Here is a 17,742-nt window from a genome sequence, read left to right on the forward strand (position 1 = left end):
CAGTGTCCAACGAGACACCAATCCGGACCTTACCCTCGCCAAAATTGTAGCCAATCCGACCTGGTATAATACGGGCGTCTCCTTCGGTAGCGATCACTACATCCTCTGCACCACTTTCCCTCTCCCCTCCCTTGCTCGCACCTCTACTCGTCTCACCCAGATAGTTGACTGGGACCGCTTCCGTTCCACTCGTCTTTCTACTTCCTCCTCTGCTCCTATCATCGATCTCTCTGCCTGGACTGAGATCCTTTTGGCAGACGTCCATACTGCCACATCCACACTCCCTGCAGCACCACACTCCACCACGGCAGACAGCCGTCTACTGCACCTTTGGGAGGCCTATCACGCTGTCCACCGCCGGTGGCAGGCTCAGAAACACAATCGCCGCCTGCGCCTCCGTTTGGCCCGGCTCGCGTCGGACATGGAGGAGCACTGCTCCTCTCTTCTTCGACAACAGTGGGGCCAGACATGCGACCGCATGGCCGGCAACCTGGGTCTCCGCGACACGTGGTCACTTCTCAGGGTGCTGCTAGACCCTACACACACCAAAGCTTCCCAGCGCAAGGATATATCCCATGTCCTTCACTCCTCCCCACTCACCGATACTGACTTCCTGGCGGCCCTCCGGGACCGCTACCTCTGCACCGACCCCCCTACAACTCTTCCCGCCTACACCGGTTCCCCCAACCCTGACCTTGAGGCGGACATCTCCCTGGGAGAGGTTCGTGCGGCGCTACTCACGCTCCGCACCACTTCGGCCCCGGGGGCGGACCGCATCACTAACAAGGCACTCCGAAACCTAGATACCCCCTCCCTCGAAGCCCTTACTGACCTTCTCAATGAGCATTGGCAGGCTGGTACTCTTCCTTCCTCCTGGACCCATGCACGTGTCTCTTTCATCCCCAAACCCGGTAAACCTATTGCCCTCGAGCACCTCCGCCCCATCTCTCTCACCTCCTGTCTCGGCAAGCTGTTCGAGCACGTCATCCTGGCTCGCCTCCAGACCTATCTGGATCATCATGACCTATATCCGGACTCTATGTTCGGCTTTCGTCCCCAGTTGTCCACCCAGGATGTCATGCTCCAGCTTTCCGAGGATGTCCTACACCCCTCCCACCACAAACGCGCTCGAGCTATCCTGGCGCTGGACCTTACCAAAGCATTCGACAATGTACACCACACCGCCATTTTGGACGCTCTCTCCTCCCTTCATGTCGGACCCCGTGTCCATGCTTACGTGACCGCTTTCCTCGCCCACCGCACAGCCGAGATCTCGTACGGCCCACTTTCTTCTCCTTCTTTCTCCCTTGGCAACAACGGTACTCCCCAAGGCTCTGTCTTGTCCCCTCTTCTATTTAACGTCACCCTCTTCCCGCTGGCACGTGCACTACGCACTATCCCAGCTCTGTCTCATGCTTTCTACGCCGATGACATCACCCTATGGGTGACCACCGGCAATCTTGGCAACATGGAGACCACTCTCCAGGCGGGCGTGGACGCGGTGGCGACTCACGCCCGGTCTGTCGGGTTGAGCTGCTCCCCGGCCAAATCGGAGCTTTTGCTCTTTCTGCCTCGGGTGATGGCCCCCCTGTCGCCTTCTCCACTCACAGTCTCCCTTGACGGCACACCCATTCCCCTCGTCTCTACTCTCCGCATTCTCGGACTCTTTCTTCAGTCCAATGGCAGGCACACCACCCTCATCACTCGACTCACAAACACTGTACACCAGACCATCCGCCTAATACGCCGCATTGCCAACCGTCACCACGGCATGCGCGAACACGACCTCCGCCGCCTAGTCCAGGCCTTCGTTCTCAGCCGCTTCATCTATTCTCTTCCGTATATTTTCCTTTCACGCACCGAGGAAGACAAAGTCAACAGCCTCATTCGTCAGGCATATAAGTCGGCCCTGTCTCTTCCCACATCTACTTCAACGGCTCGGTTACTGTCGATGGGCGTCCACAACTCCCTTACAGAGCTGACGGAGGCCCATCGCACGGCCCAGTTCCTCCGTCTCTCCCGCACTCGGCCTGGTCGCGCACTTCTCTCTACCCTTAAACTCTCCCCTCTTACCCCTCTTCCCACCTCACTGCCCATCCCTTCCCACGTCTACTCCCTGCTAACCGTTAATCCCCTCCCTAAGAATATGCACCCTGAACACCACCCGTCCCGTAGAGCAGCGCGAGCCTCCGCGCTCTGGCGTCAGTACGAACGGCAATCCGCCGTGGCTTACGTGGATGCCGCCCCGTACCGCCACTACCCAGCCCATGCCCTTGCAGTCACTGACAACTCTTTTCGACCCACTCTCACTGCCTCAGTATACACTTCGACCTCGGTCGAGGCCGAAGAGGCAGCTATTGCCCTTGCCATCACGCAAACCTCCGCGGAATACATTTTCAGTGATTCCAAGCCTGCAGTCTACAACTACGCGGTTGGACGGGTGGCATCCCCGGCCTCCGGTATCTTGCGTTCCGACACTGTTCCCTCTCGCCCAATCCAAATCATCTGGGTGCCCGCTCACGCGGCCCATCCTGGCAACGAGGCGGCCAATTCCATCGCTCGCGATTCGACTGACCGAGCAAGCCCGCCCCCGCCGGGAATGGATACGCGCGATGCGCTCCTCACGTACCACGATATCACCTCGCACTACCGCCTATCTCGTCTCACCTTCCCCCCACCGCACAAATCCCTTTCCCAGCACCACCAACACTTGTGGCGCCACCTTCAGGCCCACACCTTTCTTACTCCTGCACGTCTTGCCCTCTTCCACCCCGGGACGTACTCGCCGGCCTGCCGCTTATGTGACAGCTCCCGCGCCGATTACAATCACATCTTATTCTCCTGCCCGGCACACTTGCCCCCTGCCTCTTGGCACCTAACCAGTCCGCAGCAGTGGGAGGCTGCTTTGTCCAGCACCGAGCCGGATCTCCAACTCCGGCTGGTGACCTGGGCAGAGGACGTCGCGACTAGGCACGGCCTGGACGCCACAACCGGCAGCCTGAAGGCCGCCCACAACGCTGCTTTTTAATTTTCATTACTTCGGGCCTTCTCAATAAAAGTTTTCCACCACCACCACTATCTTTTCACTCCGCGAGCGCTACTCGTCTCCTGGATTCCTTGGTTATCAACCATAATGAACAGCAACATTGCCCCCGATGTTCAGCGTTTCCAGCTGGTTCCGCCCGACTTCACCTTGGATGCTGCGCCCTTCTTCGTCATGAATGCATCTACGCAAGTCACCCCTGGCTCCCCCTTACGCTCGTCGGCGGTGACATCGCCTGTTGTGAACTGTATAAGAAGCTCGCCCGTCCCGTCCGCCTTCAGTGGGCACGAGAGCGGTACCGTTGGCATGGCTCTCAACCACTACCTTTTCACTCCGCGAGCGCTACTCGTCTCCTGGATTGCTTGGGTATCAACCATAATGAACAGCAACATTGCCCCCGATGTTCAGCGTTTCCAGCTGGTTCCGCCCGACTTCACCTTGGATGCTGCGCCCTTCTTCGTCATGAATGCATCTACGCAAGTCACCCCTGGCTCCCCCTTGCGCTCGTCGGCGGTGACATCGCCTGTTGTCAACTGTATAAGAAGCTCGCCCGTCCCGTCCGCCTTCAGTGGGCACGAGAGCGGTACCGTTGGCATGGCTCTCAACCACTATCTTTTCACTCCGCGAGCGCTACTTGTCTCCTGGCTTGCATGGTTATCAACCATAATGAACAGAAACATTGCCCCCGATGTTCAGCGTTTCCAGCTGGTTCCGCCCGACTTCACCTTTGATGCTACGCCCTCCTTCGTCATGAATGCATCTACGCAAGTCACCCCTGGCTCCCCCTTACGCTCGTCGGCGGTGACATCGCCTGTTGTCAACTGTATAAGAAGCTCGCCCGTCCCGTCCGCCTTCAGTGGGCACGAGAGCGGTACCGTTGGCATGGCTCTCAACCACTATCTTTTCACTCCGCGAGCGCTACTCGTCTCCTGGCTTGCTTGGGTATCAACCATAATGAAGAGCAACATTGCCCCCGATGTTCAGCGTTTCCAGCTGGTTCCGCCCGATTTCACCTTGGATGCTGCGCCCTTCTTCGTCATGAATGCATCTACGCAAGTCACCCCTGGCTCCCCCTTACGCTCGTCGGCGGTGACATCGCCTGTTGTCAACTGTATAAGAAGCTCGCCCGTCCCGTCCGCCTTCGATGGGCACGAAGCAGTACCGTTGGCATGGCTCTCAACCACTATCTCTTCACTCCGCAGGTTTGTGCTTCCTTTCTTTTGTACGCTAAGAAAACCGACGACCCATGTTTGCGCCTGCTCCCGTGCCCAAGGGTGTTATGTGAAACAGTTTGTGAGTGTTTTTCTATGGTTTTTCTTTTGTTGCGCTCCGGGGACGTTGAATCAAACCCTGGTCCTAACACCCGCTCTGAATCTCTGTTTGACATTGAGTCCTTACCAGGGGACCCCTCTGAGCAGATGAACCTAATCTTTAAGCTCATAAAAAACGTACATACGCGTTCTTTACTAACGTCAAAGTTCCAGACGGAGATTACTGCTGATGTTAAAGTCATAAAAAGTGGACAGAAATCGCTTGAATCAAAAGTTTCTGGTAATATGAAAAGGCTAGACGCACTAGAGGAAAAGTCTCAAAACGTTGATAATGTCAGCTTGAAAGTTTCTAGCATGACAAAAACAATTGAAGAAGTTAGCGCTCGGAATAACCTTCTTGAATCCCGTTTAAACGAATTGGAAGATCGGTCGCGCAGCGACAATCTAATTTTCCATGGTCTCCCTGAAACTTGGCAAGAAGCAATCAAATATAACCACAGTAATCAGTAGTATTACCGACACATTTCCTGCAGACGCAATTCAACGTGCGCACCGCCTTGGTTCGTTTATGCCTAATAAATCCCGCCCTGTTATTGTGAAGCTTGCAAGCTTCAAAACCAAGGAAAAACTACTGTCTCTGCGCAGCCAATTCAAGCATAAAAACATAAGTATAAGTGAGAATTTCTCAGTTGCTACACGAACCGCGCGAAGAAAGCTGATAGCATTCGGTAAGAGCCAAGCCTCTTCTGAACCTTTCAAATTGCGCTGTGGTAAGTTGATCCTGAACGGAAAATCGTACGTGTACAACGCCAGTTCTGATGAAATTCAAGAACTTAAGCAACGCAGTAATAATGTAGAACGTGCAAGCCCTGTTCCGTCCCGTCCTCCGATCTAGGAAAGCGCGAGGGGCAGTAGTTCATTTTCTTCATTTCCTCAAGTTTCCGTTTTATATTCTAACGTCAGAAGTGCGTCCAATAAATACGATTCTTTATCGTCTGCAATCGACTCATGTTCTGCAAAAATCAATGCACTTACCGAAACATGGTTGCCTGCGCATGTCACTGACGCGGAAGTGTCCCACGGTGCTGTGCATATGCCGTGTTTATCGCTGCGACCGTACTGCGCGTAGAGGAGATGGCGTCCTTTTGGCAATTTCAAATGATATTCCATCTTCTGTGATTTGTACGAGCGACGATCTAGAAGCTGTCTGGGCTTCCGTAGCTCTTGGTCACAAAAATTCATCATAGGCGTGTGCTATCGCTCACCGCCTGCACCACCTACATTTTTCCATGAACTGCATGATAGTATTAATCTTGTTCGCACGCGTTTTCCCTCATCTGCCATCCTACTCCTGGGCGACTTTAGTCTATCAAACATAACCTGGAACGATCAATCGTCTTCACTCGCTCCCTTTTCAACACAAGCTAAGGAATTTCTAGACTTGTGCTCAGTTTTTTCATTGTCACAGCTAGTAATTCAACCTACACGTGTATCTTCTAACGCCGCAAATACCCTTGACCTAGTTTTGACATCCCACTCCGACACAATCTCGGAGATTACACACTTACCTGGTTTAAGCGATCACTGCCTACTTGCATTTTCAATTAACCTTTCTACACCTAAAGCCAGGACACTCAGAAAAACTATACATATTTACAAGAAAGCAAACTTTGCCGCCATAAATAACGAATTAACTGTATTTCTAGACACCTTCTTGCCGGATTTCGAAAATCGTCCGCTTCAGCTCAATTGGGACATGTTCGCCGCTAAAGTTCAGGAACTAACTGAAAAGTACATCCAATCTCGTATCATTACCTCAAATTCTGATGCTCCTTGGTTCAATGCCCATCTAAAACGCCTACGTAACCGCAAAAACGCCTATATCGTTCTACAAAACACTCGCCAACTGACACACGCTTGTCTGCTTATAATTCCGCATTCCACACGTACGTAACAGCACTAAAGAACGCGACATCTAATTTTCTATCTAACGTGCTTCCATCTATGTTAAAGACTAGCGTTAAAAAGTTTTGGAGTGTAATCAAGCTCTTACGCAATGATCACATAACTCTGGAAGACCCATTGGGCAACCATGTACCTAACGAATAGTGCGCTGCCACCCTCAACGACACGTTTGTAATAAATTTTTCCATTTCCTGCAATGACCTCCTACCTCCTACTCGCCAGTACGATTACGTAGCTATGCTTCCAGTGATAGTTGAAACTGCTGGCGTTGCAAAACTAATCGATTCCCTGAATCAAAACTCATTGCCTGGTTACGACTCTATTAACGCTAAATTTCTAAAAAATACAAACGCCGTTACTTCTGTTATCCTAACCAAACGTTTTCAGCAATCACTGAATACTTCTGCTCAACCTAGCCAATGGAAAATCGGGAAGGTGGTTCCACTGCATAAGTCAGGTAACAAAAATCTAACAGCCAATTATCGCCCCATCTCACTCTCAACTACTTGCTGTAAGTTGCTCGAACATATAATTTTCAAACATCTTATTAACTTCCTTGAATCAAATACATTTTTTAAACCAGCTCAACATGGATTTAGAAAATCATTTTCATGTGAAACTCAGCTTGCAATCTTTGCGCATAAATTACATCGTATTCTCGATCGTTCATCATTTGCTGATTACATTTTTTAGACTTCGCTAAAGCATTTGATAAGGTCTGTCATAAACATTTACTTTACAAACTAAGTCAGCTGAACCTTGACACTAACATCCTGAAGTGGATTGAATGCTTCATATCTAATTGCACTCAATTTGTAACCGCAAGCGGCCATAACTCACCACTTCGAAGCGTAACTTCCGGTGTACCGCAAGGTTCAGTGCTCGGGCCTCTTTTGTTTCTCATTTATATCAACGATCTCCCTTCCTCTCTATCATCTAACATTAACTTATTTGCTGATGATTGTGTTATCTTTCGTGAAATAACTAATGCAGAAGATCCTAACTGTAGTAAATCAGTCGGACGCCCAGTGGTGAAATGAACGTAGGTTTATTGACGCACACTCCTTTTATAGCATGAGTGAAACTCGTGATAAGGCCACCGCTGCTTGCGTGGGTGATAAGCGATGAAATGTACATGTGACGTCAGTACATAACACTAACCACCTGCAGCCTGACCTAACTACTGTATCTAATTGGTGCAAAAATTGGTTAATGGAACTAAACGTTGGCAAATGTAAAGTGATGCGTGTATCCCGAATAACTAACAGCATGCATACATATTATCTAAACAATGTTCCCTTGGAAATGGTTAACTCTTACAAATACCTAGGTGTCCATATATCTGCTAACTTATCTTGGAATGTTCATACCGACTACGTAATTAGCAATGCTAGCCGCATACTTGGCTACCTGCGCCGGAACTCTTCAACTGCCCCTTCATCCCTAAAAATGCTTCTTTATACTACCCTTATACGTCCGAAACTATAATATGCTGTGCTGTTTGGGATCCTGCCACTGATAAACTAATTAATTCATTAGAACTCGTTCAAAATAATTCAGTTTGTTTCATCTTACGTAATTACAATAGAACTGCAAGTGTGTCTGCCATGAAGCGAAAACATCTCGGATGCAGACATAGTACCAAGCTCTCACATAATGGTTAGGAGGGATCGTGGCTCGAAAGGGGGTGGCGTAGCAATTATCTTAAGAAAGGGAATTGACTTCACTATTATTCCTCATGAGACGAGTGTTGAAATGGTCTGGATTCTTGTTCATTTGTGTGAATGCAGCCTACTAGTCGGTGTTGTCTACAGGCCTCCCAGCTCTATAGATAACGTTTCGATGCTTCAGTCACTGCATGCATTTCTTCAAATAAACACCAAACGCTACAACAACATTATCATGTGCGGCAACTTCAATCTACCTACAATTAATTGGACACAACTGTGCTCACTACCGCCTTGCGCGCAGTCTGAAATGTTGCTTGAAATTGCGTACTGCTTTAATCTCATACAGCTTGTGCAGATACCAACACGTGTCACTTCCAGTTCCAGCACCGCACTTGACCTTGCTTTTGTTTCTCAAGCCATTCAGGAAAAGGGCCCTTCCTGTGACTGTTTTCCGGGAATATCCGGTCACAAGATAATTATCTTCAAATGCAACTTTACAATAGCAAGACTGCGTGAACCTATGAAAGAATTCTTAGATTTCAATAACGCCGAAGACGAAAGCACTCTCGACTACTTAGAACAAGATTTTGACATGTTTTGCCCAAAACAAAGACAAGGTTTCCTAGGCATCAATGAGCTGTGGCTGCACTTTAAGAGTGCCGTGCCCGAATGCATTAAAAAATACGTTCCTAAAGAGCGAAAAAAGATCAACCGAAACAGCCCGTGGATTACTCGTAAAATCTTGCACTTAAAGCGTCAATTTTAACGATTATCGTGCTATCGGTCAAGCCATTCTGTCCTGGCGTCACTCACAGCAAATCTTAGAAGCGAGTTAAAATTAAGTAAATACCATTTCTTTAATGTCAGCATGCACAGATTTCTAAAAAACAACACAAAGTTTTGGATGCATATATAGAAGCGCAACAGCCTTGTAGACAAGATAAAATTGAATGATGTCGAAGTTACCGACACTCAGCGCATTGCGGAAGCTTTTAACGCGTTTTTTTTTGTCGGTATTTTTACGTGAACCCACCCAGATGATGCTCACTGCGTTGGTCTCGAGCTTCCAGACCTTGTCATATCTGAGGAAGGCATATTTTCGTCACCCCTAAACTAGATCCAAAAAAATTTGCAGGTCCTGACGACATACGTAATGCTTTTCTTAATCGGTTCGCCGAATGGTTCGCGAAATACCTGTTCATAATATTTAACGCAAGCTTAAACGAAGGGGATCTACCTAATGACTGGAAAGTTGCCAAAGTCGTCCCAGTCCACAAAAAGGGAGACAAGCTTAATGTAGAAAATTACAGACCTATCTCTCTACTCTGCACCTCTTCTAAGATAATGGAACACTTTATTTATAAGCTTTTAAGTTCCTTTTTAAAAATAACGACTTCTTTTGTGAGAGTCAGCACGGATTCAGGCGTGGCTTTTTGACCACTACGCAGTTACTTCACATGACTAACGAAATACTGCAATCTTGGACCGAGGTGGGCAGGTAGACATTATTTTTTTTTAGATTTCGAGAAAGCGTTCGATCGGGTCTCACACACAAAAAAATGTGGTTGATCCCTCTTATATAGGAATCGGTATAGAACACGAAAGTGAAACGTGTCTTCACAGAAGTAGTGTAATGTTTATTGCACATTGATATATAATGTCTATTGGTGTTTTGCGGCTAAAGCGCCCTTAGGCGTTGATGCACCCACGCTGACGCCTGGTGGCACGTCTCCTCCATCACGACTACCAACGTCGATGACCATGAGCAACCGTCGTGCATATGGAAGCTGCACTACGCTGCACACGCTAGCACAACGCGAAAGACGAAGCACGTACCTGACACACTAATACAACGCGCAAACAAAGCACGTAACTGAATCGTCACCGAGTCAAATCAGCGCGTACAGCGCGTCGTAATTGCAGCCTCCGCGATCAACTTCAGAAACATTTTCAGAGCTGATTGCGGAGGCCACGCTCCGCTGTGCTGAGTACGGTGAACGCCACCTAGGTGGCGTTGGTAGTGCTTCTTGATGCCAGCGTCCCTTCGAATGCTGGCATCGAGGCGTCGTAGTGCTGAGACCACCGAAGCGTTCACTGTCGGTGCGCGTTAGTGTCATAATGCAGTACTTCTCTTTTCTGCTCGTAGGCGGCGGCACCGCCCCGAGCAAGAGCGCGGGTACACGGAGGAGTGTTAGATATATAAGGCGCGTCTGTGTAGCTCTCTGCAAATGCGTTTGTGGCGCAATGGGTTAAACGCTCGGCGATCTATCGTCGCGGACCGAGAGGTCGTGGGTTCGATTTCCAAATTTTGCATGTTTGTGGAACTTTTTCTTCTGGTTTCTTTCTTTGTATTATGTTCTATGACGTATTTCCGTGACGGAAATACGTGAAAGACGACGTAATTCCGTGACGGAAATACGTCAGTGAAGTCTTGGTGGACCCCGGCATAAAACACTTTCGTGTTAAAATGATGATACAGCTAAACAGCATCATACGCAGCGAACAAATTTTGCGTTGGCTTGATTCAAACTTGACGCATCGAAAACAATTTGTCATACATAGGTGCTTCGAATTCATCGCTTGCCTCTGTACTTTCGGAGGTTCCACAGGGCTCGGTATTAGGGCCACTTCTTTTTCTTATTTACCTAAATGACCTGGCTTGCAAATTTGCCGTGCGGTGCCGCTTTGTTGCGGACGACTGTATTGTTTACTCGAGCATCCAATCTGTAGATGACCAATCAAGCTTAACCGACTATTTAATATCAATACACGACTGGTGTATCGAGTGGTATATGACTCTAAACATCTCGAAATGCGCGCACATGGTTATTACACGTAAAAAAATCCGCTAATTTGCACCTACCAGATACATCATATGGATATTAAACAAGTAGAGGAATTCACATATCTTGGAATTACAATCGATTCTAAGATGAGCTATAACGCTCATGTTCGGTATGTTTCCTCGGCAGCAACGAAAAAGTTATGGTTATTAAAGCACCGTTTAAAAAACTGCGCCAGTGCTACCAAATTAACCGCATATAAGACAGTTATTAGTCCAATACTCGAGTATGCAGATATTGTCTGGGACCCTCACACAAAGGCTGGCATAGACATTATCGAAAGCGCTCAAAAAAAAGCAAAAAAGCTCTTAGATTTATCTACAATGCTTATGATTGGCGCATTCCAGTCGCCGATTTAAGATTGTGATCTGGGCTCCAGACACTAGAAACTCGTCGCCAAATGCACCGTCTACAAACAATGTATAATATAGTTAACAACCACACTAAAATGAGATTTAACAACTACATGCAATTTAATACATCGCGACTGACCAGAGGTAAGCACAATCAAACAATTTTAGTGGTGCACGCTAGAACAAACGCATATATTTCATCTTTCCTGGCCAAAACAATTCGGGAATGGAACGCCCTTCCACAAAGTGTGGTCAATTCAACCACTCCCGATTACTTCTTATCTGCAGCACAGTCGTACTTGTAATGTCATGCGTTCATAGTTTCTTTTTTGCTTGTGTTGGATATTCTGATGCCTCTTTTATTACGCCTTTCCTATTGGCAGCAAATGTGATGGCGTCATCGTATTTCTTTGTACTGTGTATTAGAATATGTTTGCCTTGCCTATTGGGCTGTCTTTTTGTTTGCTTGTTCCCTTGAGGAAAAAGAGTTCGAAATCACAATGTTTGTACCGCTCCTGCCTGGGCTTCCAAATGGAAGCCGGCAGTATTGTGAAATAAATAAATAAATAAAAATCAAACTAACCTTTCGCTTAGTCTACTTTCGTCTCGTCGCAAAATCGCACGTTTAGTTCTTTTTCGCAAGCTATACCATCATTCAACACCTTCGCAATGTTTTCATTTTCAGCCACAATACGTATCACCTCGAATCGACCATCGTTATAAGCTTGGTCTCGAATCATGTCACACTAAAACTTTTTTGCAATCATTTTTCCTTCGGTCATCCACGGAATGGAACCACCTTCCTGCTGAAATCGTATCCATTCACGATAACCAAAGGTTTCGAGCGGCTTTAGATAACATTGTATAATCGAAGCAGTTTTCCTACTATATTGTGACGGGGCGTCAAATAGATAAAAGAGGGACATTATTTATATACAGGGACTGTTGGCAGAGGTGGCCAAGATGGCTGAACACGCTTAGCGTTTTCCGGCGATCGTTGTCTTCTTCCTTAATGCAAGAAGGCGGCCCGTAACATCTAACCGCCACGGCGGGCTAAGCGCCGTCTCGGCGCAGTCTAATTACACGAGGAGGTGACGGAAAAGTACGGCTTCAGTCGGGATACATGCACGGCGTCACGAGATGACAGGGTAGATGGTGAAGAACTGTTCCGTGGGGTGATTTCATAGTTCACGTCACTAAGTTGCCGTAAAACCTTGTAAGGCCGGGTGTAACGCGATAAAAGCTTTTCGGAGAGACCGACGCGACGAGAACGAGTCCAGAGAAGCACAAGAGATCCCGGAGAAAAGCAGAGGTGCCGCTGGCTGCGGTCGTAACGGTCCTTTTGGCATAATTGCGAGTCGGATAGTCGCTCATGAGCTATCTGACGTGTCAGATGGGCTCGCACGGCAGCATCGCGGGCATACTCCGTGGTATGTTGTGGAACAGCGGTAGGAGCGTGTCAAAAGGCAATGCAGGGTGGTGGCCATACAGGCGAACTACTTGTGGTGCAAATGAAGGACGAACTGGAGGGACTGGTGGGATCCAACGCCCAAATTTCGCAGTCTTCGGCCGCAGTGATGGCGACGAGTGACATGCCTGCCGGAATCAGTTAAGGAGAGGCGCTGAAGTTTAAAATAGGAATGGCGATGCGGTTGCCGGTGACAGTCACGAAGGTGTTAGGCACGGCGACGTTATTGGCGAGCAAAACGTCTGTTACCAGGGATAGCATGTAATTGCCACCAGCGACAGGAGGGCTCGAGACCATGGCGATATACATGGCGGCTTGCGGGGGCATGCGCACAGAGTCGAGAGAGCAGAGACGGGTTGAAGGCGTGGTTGGGGCATCGGCTAGGTGAGGTAGTTCGAGCTGCAGGAGGCCAGTTGCACAGTCAATTAGGGAAGCATGAGTTGAGAGAAAGTCCAGACCAAGAATGATGTCGTACGGACATTGTTCAAGAACGGCAAATAAAACAGTAGTTGGGTGACTCGCGATTGTGACGCGGGCGGTGCACATGCCGAGGATGGTGGGAGTTCCTCCATCGGCCGCTCTTAGAACGTGGGAAACAGCAGGTGTGACCACCTTCTTTAGGCGATGGCGAAGACCAGAGCTTATGACAGAAATACAAGCCCCGGTGTCGACAAGTGCAGAAATCGTCACGCCATCAACGTCAACGTCCAACACACAGCGTCGAGTCGGCAGAGTAACTAGATGGTTTTGGGCCAGAGTCGTAGAAGCAGCGTTACCTCCGGGCGCTGCATCGTTTAGTTTTCCGGAGTGAAGGAGCCACGGTTGCTCGGCGACGGGGCGCGGCGAGGTGGCGGTGGTGGTGGTGAAAAACTTTTATTTCTCTAATAGAGCGAGTTTGGGGGCCAAAGAGTGCCCCGCTACATGGTCGGCGTCCCTAGTCCGGGACACCGCATGACGAGGCCCCGTCTTGCGCCCGTTTCACCAGAGCCCGTTGGGACTCCAGCGAGGAGCAGTTGAGGAGGGCAGTCTCCCATGCCTCTCGGGAAGGGGTAGGGGGGAGGTGGGGATGTTTAGTACATGCCCACACCATGTGGAAGAAATCACAGGTCTCCCCACAGTGCGGGCACCGTCCATCCGTGTTGGGATCGAAATGTTTGATGATTGCAGGACAAAGTAGAGTACCTGTCTGCAGGCGCCTTAAAGTTCGCTCCTCCGCCTTACTCAGCTCCTTTGCAGGAGTCGGGAAAAGGCGGTGGTTATCGCTATGTCTTATAATTTCCCTGAACTGCAGCAGCGGTAGGTTTGCCTCCGAGCTAGAAGAGCTAGGGTGAGGAGCCCGGTGGGTAAGCGCTCGGGCAGCCGCGTCAGCGGCCTCATTACCTCTTAAGCCGTGGTGGCCAGGAGCCCAAATAATACGTTTCGGTTTTGGGTCAATGGCAGCCCGTCTTAAAATTTGACTGGCTAGGGGGGAGATCTCCCCTGTCAAGTAATGATCACATGCTTTACGGAAGTCCGTGATGATGATTCTCGAATTTGGGTCCGCGGCAGCAAGTGCTATCGCTTCTTCCTCAGCTCGCGCTGAATTTTGGGCTTGGAACGAGAGCCCATCAACGTGCTTTTACCGGTGAACGACGGCGGCCGTGTAAAATCCCGCTGGCGACGGCCCTGCTTCGTCTACACTAGGTCGGGAACCGTGTTGTCTCTCAAGCGCCCGAGCCCGCGCTTGTCGTCTGCTTTCGTGCGTGTGGGTGTCCATGTTACGATGGAGCGGAGAGACCCAGAGCATATGGCGCCACAGTTCTGGAATACGCTCCGCCTCCTTTGGAGTGCAAGCGTGTTGGATGTGTAAGCGGTTGAGCAGGCGGCGCCCGTGGGCTGTCTGCATGAGCCGCGTGTATTGGTTCACGAGGTGGGCCTCCCGCAACTCCTGGTAGGAGTTGAGCACCCCCAGCGCCTTGAGTTTTGCGTTAGAGGTAGTCACCGGGAGATCCAGGGCTCGCTTAGTTGCTTTGCGGATGATGGCGTCTATTCGCTCGTCTTCTTGCTTAGTAGTGCGAAGGTATGGCACGGCGGAGAGGATCCGGCTAGTCACGAAGGCATGGGCTAGCCGAAGCGCGTCCCTGCCTCGCAGACCGCCCCGCTTGTTGGAAACACGGTGGATCATGCGCCCTACCTGTTCGCCTACTATCTTGAGTTTCGCAATAGTGGAGTCCGGTCGGAGTCTGTGGTGAATGAACAGGCCTAGAATCCGGAGCTCATTCACCTCTCTGATAGGACCTCCCGACAGAGCGATGTGTATTGCTGACTTATCCTTTGTGTTCGCTCTGACATGCAGAAGCTCTGATTTGGCTGGAGCACATTGGAGCCCACAGTCGATGGCATACGCCTCGGCTATGGAAGCGGCCTGCTGAAGACGGTCCTCTATTTCCCCAAGGCTCCTCTCGGTGGTCCAGATTGTAATATCATCTGCATATACCGCGTGTTGCATGCTTTCCACCCGGGCCAATTGGCTTGGGAGGCGCATCATAGCTATGTTGAACAGGAGCACCGCTCCCTGAGGGGTACCCCGTGTTCCCATCGTGTAAGGGCCATATTCCTCGTCCTCGATCCGAAGAAGGGCCTGGCGCTTAGAGAGGAAATCTCTTACATATGCGTAGGTCTTAGCGCCGCAATCGGTGGAATTCAAGTTGGCCAGGATGCTACCGTGTTTGACATTGTCGAAAGCCCCTTTCAGATCAAGGGTGAGGATGGCTTTGTCATTGTGTTGCATAGTTGTGGGTTGTATTATGTCCCTGTGCAGCTGGAGGAGGACGTCCTGTGCAGACATGTGTGGGCAAAACCCGAACATGGTGGCTGCAAAGAAGCCCCTGCCCTCCAGGTATGGAGAGAGGCGATCCCGTACCATTGTCTCCATAAGCTTCCCCACACACGAAGTCAGTGATATGGGCCTCAGGTTGTCCGTATTCACTGCCTTACCTGCTTTGGAGATGAACGTGACAAGTGACGTTTTCCATTCGGGAGGGAGTGGACGCCCGTCCCAGATTTGGTTCATGTATTCTAACAAATGGAGGTAGGCTGAGTCCTGGAGGTTCACCAACAGTTTCACTGTTATGCGGTCCCGTCCCGTAGCCGTACCCCGGCGCATTTTAGCCAAGGTCGCCTTAAGGTCATGCAACTCAAAAGGGGCATCGAGTTGTTGATTAAGCTTGCCAGAGTACGTGCACTCTGGCCCACTCGGGTCCTCCGTACGACAGAGATATCTATCGCGCAGGGTGTCCGCAAGCTGCGCCGTTGTACCTTGGTACCCCTGCAGAGCCCGCCGGAGCTGCTTTTGCGTCACCCCTCTCGTTTGAGAGGGGTCGATGAGACTGCGAAAAAAACGCCATGTTCCCCTAGAGCTCATCTGATGAGCTGCGGCGTCACAGCGTGCTATGCAATTTGAATATGAGAGCTGGGCAGCAGACGCTGCAGCCTGCTCTGTGAGTTGGGCTATGCGGGCGCATAATTTGCGATTGGTTTTCTGCTTTTTCCACCGTTTAGTTAAGCTTCGGCGCGCCTCCCACAAGTGCAGAAGGTGAGTGTCCAGGGCGGGGATCTCTTCGGTGGTTTGTAGTGTAGTGACGTGTTGTTTCTGAATGTTGTCTGTGTTTTTAGCCCATTCCGCGTAGCCGCCAGAAAAGAGTACGGGAGGTATAGTCTGATTTCGGAATTTGTGCCAATCGGTCAGCTTAGCTTGACCCCATTTTTTACGCGCTGCTTTTGCGAGGAGTGTAACCCGCAGAAGGCAGTGATCGCTGCCTAGAGAATCACTCAAGTTCTCCCAGGCGGCGTCCCCAGCATTTTTTACGAGAGAAAGGTCCGGACACGTGTCACGGGTTACCGAGTTCTCCACTCGGGTGGGGCACGCCGGGTCCGTGAGCAACGTGAGGCGAAGGGTGGAGATGAGCTCCACCAGCTTACGCCCTCTGGCCTTCTCGAAGTAGTAGCCCCAGTGAAGGCTGGGGGCATTGAAGTCTCCAACGATCACTAGAGGCTCTTTGCTTGCCAATTTGATCGCGCGAAGGAAGATTTCACTAAACGTTACGCGCGGTTCATGCGGGGGGCAGTATATGTTGAGCATATGTATTGACGGGTCAAGGCGTCTGAGAGGCAGTACCCGGACCATTGTGTATTCTTGCTCGATACTCAAGTCTAAGTCGACCTGAACCGCAGTGTAAGCCTTATTCACCAGGATGCACGTCCAGGGGCCCCCCTGGAAGGTGCTGTAGCCTGAGAATTTAGCGTCCATGCCAGGCTCCTGCAGGGCAAGGAGCACCGGCATGTCACCGAGGGACTGCAGGTAGAGCTGGAGGTGCTACCGCTTTTTCCAAGCTCTAAAACCCCTGCAGTTCCATTGGATGATCTCGAATTCTTCTAGATTTTTAGCGTTCCTGTTCAGTCAGCTAGACATCTTCTATTTATTTTACGTGGTGGGGGACCGGCTCGGGCCGGGAGCAGGCGCAGCCCCAATCAGGGGCTGCACCGGCCCACCGAGAGCCGGCCCTGAACTGGTTTCCTCTGCTGCCTGGCGGGAGGCTGTCCTGCATTTGAGCAGCGGGGTGTCACAACGAGGGGAATTTTTAATTTGGGAGCTGGACCCAGGGCTGCATGACATTAAGTACCGAGTCAGAGACCTGAGCCACAATTTCGGGAAGGGTTTGCGTTAAGGCCGCCGTGAACATGTCCAGGACTGCCGACATGCCGATTCACGGACTGCCGACATGATTTGATTCGGGAGGGCTGCGACTCGCTCCTCCAGTTGCTCGGTTGTGCGCTCCAAGGCCTCGAGGCGGCCGATGTGACCGGCAGTGGAAACTGATCCAACTACCGTGTCCGCCGTCTGCCGCGAGACGCTAGTGAGGCAGGATTTTACGGATGACCCGTCATCCCCGTCGTCTAGCTCGGCTTCTTGTGTTGTCTCGAATGGCCCGGCCTGCTTGGCCTCTAATTCATGGATTTTGCGCGCTAGAATTTGGTTTTGGCGCCTGAGCTCCTCTACCTGCTGCTGAACGGCGGTTTCGGTAGGGGAGGGCCTGGAGACTGCCCCCCTCCAACTGCTCACCTGTGGTTCGACGGGTGCCAAAGGCGGG

The 17,742-nt window shown here is 50.5% G+C and overlaps 1 protein-coding gene and 1 pseudogene across 1 annotated transcript in view; one reads left to right on the forward strand and one right to left on the reverse strand.

Moving 5' to 3' along the window:
* Positions 1-17,742, forward strand: part of LOC119462586 (protein 5NUC) — a 581,486-nt gene that overhangs the window by 380,659 nt on the left and 183,085 nt on the right. The gene's annotated exons all lie outside the window — the stretch shown is intronic.
* Positions 13,526-15,101, reverse strand: LOC125947607 (uncharacterized; annotated as a pseudogene).

Source organism: Dermacentor silvarum, chromosome 8, assembly GCF_013339745.2.
Source record: "Dermacentor silvarum isolate Dsil-2018 chromosome 8, BIME_Dsil_1.4, whole genome shotgun sequence".
NCBI lineage: Eukaryota > Metazoa > Arthropoda > Arachnida > Ixodida > Ixodidae > Dermacentor > Dermacentor silvarum.